Source organism: Suricata suricatta, chromosome 10 (genome assembly GCF_006229205.1).
Source record: "Suricata suricatta isolate VVHF042 chromosome 10, meerkat_22Aug2017_6uvM2_HiC, whole genome shotgun sequence".
Lineage (NCBI taxonomy): Eukaryota > Metazoa > Chordata > Mammalia > Carnivora > Herpestidae > Suricata > Suricata suricatta.
In genome coordinates, this window is record NC_043709.1 from 80857526 (window position 1) to 80861572 (window position 4047).

Here is a 4047-nt window from a genome sequence, read left to right on the forward strand (position 1 = left end):
ATCCACAATGACAATATGAATGGGTCCCACTAATGTTGTACAGTTCCACAGTTAAAAAAATATTCATTCAAATCATTACTTCTAAAACTTATTGGATCATGGACCTTTCTTTTATTTTCATGTGTGTGTGTGTGTGTGTGTGTGTGTGTGTGCATGTATGTGTGTTTTAAAATATTTATTATTTATTTTAATGAATGACTCAGTCAGTTGAGCATCCAACTTCAATTCAGGTCATGATCGCATGGCTCATGAGTTCCAACCCCACATCAGGCTCTGTGCTAGCAGTTCAGAGCCTGGAACCTGCTTCAGATTCTGTGTCTCCATCTCTCTCTGCCCTTTCCCTGCTCACACTCTCTTTCTCAAAAAGTAAATACATATTTAAATTTTTTAATATATTATTTATTTTTGAGAGAGAGAAAGGGAGAAAGAGAAAACCAAGCAGGCTCTGCTGATAGCACAGAGCCTTATTGTGGGACTCAGACTCACAAACTGTGAGATCATGACCTGAGCCAAAATCAAGAGTAGGATGGTTAACCAATGGAGCTACCCAGGTGCCCCTCTTTTTCCTTTATGTCATTCATATACATCAATATCATGATATCATATATCATATAGAACTAATATTTTTGGGTACATAATTTGGAAGTACTACCCTATGATACTATAAAAAATGGTTAGTATTAGGCCTATGGATTTCATTTTTAATTTTATATATTTGCAATATTCTCTGAGGGTCTGACCCAGAATAGATGGACTTCAATTTGAAGCTCAGCCCTGACACTAACTCTGAGTAAGGCGTATAACCTCCCTAAAGATCAGTTGGCTCATTTGTAAAATGCAAATAGCAACAAACTACCCTTTTAAAGTAAGGATTACAAGAAACCTTGGTGTGATCCTTGGTATATACTAAAGTCTCATTAAAAAATAATTCTACTAACAATATTCTTCAGGCTAGCTGATGTACAGAACAAAATTATTTAAAGGAAGTTGTGTTTGGATGAGGAAGCATAGTTTGGAAGGAGTGACTATAAAAAATAAAAATCAACTGGATTTTGTCATAAATTCATGTTTATAGAACAAATAGTAATGCACATACTCCCATTTTCATGTCATATGGGTCATATAATCTCCCTGTCAACAAGCAAGGGCACTGATGATACAATTTAGAGACCATCCCTCAGTCCATGGACCAGAGAAGCCAGCATTACACTCTACTGCAAATCAATCTATTAATCACCCCAGAATCTCAGGGATGACTGGCCCTAAGCTGGGCCGGTACATGAATCTTTTGTTCAGTATCCAATCTGTCTGGCCTTGACATCTTTCCCAATTATGTGTGCATGGTAGAAATGTGAACTTTTATGGAGAGGACAATTTGTACTTACCACTAAATAGAGTATATTTATTATATATAAACGGGATACAAACATATTGCTAGGCTTATTGTCATGGCACCAACATCCAACATTCAATTTTAACCTTTAGAACTGACCATAGGGTCTTCACTATGAAAAAAAATATGGTTCCTGCACCATTAACTAGGAAGACAGAGCCCAAGTCACAGAGCAGCCAAAGCACTCAGCACTTCTGTAAGAGCCTTGGATTGTTTGCCTCAGGCTTACACAGGACAGAGTCTCTCTCCAGCCCTGGAGAGTACTTGAGCTTTTTCTAAATACATTTTTTAGCATAATAATAAACTCTATTTTCCAGTTTTGCTTCTGCAACTGAGAGAGAATTGAGAACCACAGAATAATCTGTGATCATTATCTGAATGTTTCTATAAAGGGTAGTAAAGTGCTTATTGTGAAGAACACAGCAGAAATGCCCATATTAGCATTTACAGCAGAAGACATACACCTCCCTTATCTCTTCATTTGTGGTTTACCAGTTATCCTCTTACCGCCCAGTGACTCAAAGCTGTACCAGCAGCTAACCCTTGACTGTAGTTCTTTCCTCAAGACGAGCAGCTCTAAAAACTGAGAGCCCACAGAAGTGGCAGCCAAGATGTGCCATTTTCAACTTACACAGTTACTTGGGACTTTTAAAATATCTTTTTTCATCCTGGCATATTAATAAGGAAACCAATAAATGAATTGGCAAAAAAGAAAAAGTAACTTAAAAATTTTAAGGGAAAGGGAAAATACTGTATAAATTGAATAAACATATAGGTATCACAATAAAATGACAGTTCTTATATTGAAGCGACGATTATCAAGAAGGCAGAGATTATATATGCATTTATACTTGGCCTGCGAAATTAAAAACACTACTTAAAATGGATGGAAACAGGGGCACCTGGGTGGCTTAGTCGGCTGAGCGGCAGACCAGCTCAGCTCAGGTCATGATCTCCTGGCTCACGAGTTTGAGCCCCGTGTCGGGCTCTGTGGTAACAGCTCAGAGCCTGGAGCCTGCTTCGGATTCTGTGTCTCCCTCTCTCTCTGCCCCTTCCTTGCTCACACTCTTGCCTGTCTCTCTCAAAAATAAATAAACATTAAAAAAAAAAAGATGGAAACATAGTTGAGAAGAGACTGGTGTTAAAGGATTGCAAGCAGACTATATTCAAGTTAATTTTGATGATTCATACCACACAGTACTAAAATTCTTGGAAAAAGTGTTTCGACAATTAAGACCCTTTTTCTTACATTATTACCTGTTAATGTAGAGAATATTGATGTAAAACAAGTCCATAATTTGTTTTAATAAGGATTTTAAAGCATAAACTATCTGCGTTGCTATGGGCACACCTGTGTTTTACTTCTCAGGCGCGTTGCCCATACACCATTTGGCAGCAGGGGGCGCTCTTCTGTTAAAATCCGAAAATCTTTTTTTAAGAGCTTTTGGGGGCAGCATATTCGGTAGCATCCAACCAAGTATTAAGTATTGTTTTCAAATAACATAAGACCGTTTGAGCTTTGGGTTTTACCTAGGAGAGAAGGATGTTAAAGTAGAACGTTTATTAAATATAATGTGATGAGATCTCTTCGGAATAAATGTATCTGTCTTATTGATTCCACTAATATTTACTGAGGACCAACTAGGTATAAGACCCCAACATACACTTCTAGCAGTCAGCCTCGGATATTGTTACAGGAGCGCCTGGAACTTTAGAATATGCTGTAGGCGATTTAAGGGCAGAACGTTTTTAAACAAAATGATAAAATTAAAAGCCACCATATTTAGCCCACTCAAATGTAAAGAATTCACTGTATAATAGGTTTTACCTAAAATGTTTGGAACAAACAGGAGAAACTGTCTCTATTCTCAGTTTATATCCTAAAGAGGTAAATGATTTTGTAACATGCGACTATTAATATATAACAATATCTTCATATTTCTCTCGTAATCTCTGGCTTTTTCAGGACAGAATCCTCTGTGGCTCGCCACACTCCACAACATCGGATCGCTTCCTGGATTCCTCCCTCTCTGCCCTTCGCCGTCACCACCTCTCTCCCCGGAGCGAATCAACTCCGGGCAGGTTCAAGTTGCTGCACATTTTCAATTGCTACACGAGATTCTCTTCTGCAAGAACAGCAGTGGGGAAAGTTTCCACATCACCGCTTTATATTAGCTAATTGGCACATTTTTTTAAAAAAAACTTAGATTTAAACTAGGAGAAATCCTATATCTTGTATTTCCCCAAACCTCCTTGTTTCGTTTTCAAGATAATGAAGTCTTACTAGGGTCCATGCAAAAAAAAAAAAAAAAAGCCATATTTGAATACCCCAAGTCGCAAGTCATTGGACAGAACTCTAGATGCGTGTCCAAGTCTCACGTGGTGCCTCTGCGAGCCACCCAGAGCGTTTGTTCGGTTAAACCCTAAACACTTTCTGCGTCTTCAGAAAGGAAAAAAAAAAAAAATCCAGTCCAAAAGGGCCGGCCTTTGGCTTCCCAAAATTGATTCTTCTGGAAAGCAATCGCCATCCTGGAAGACTGCCGCCTGACTCAAGATTTAAAAGGTTCCCTAGTTCCAGCCACTCTGGATTCCGCCGCCGCTCCGCGCAGGTCGCGGGGCCGCGCGGCCGCCACTCCGCTGTCCCCGCCCGCCCG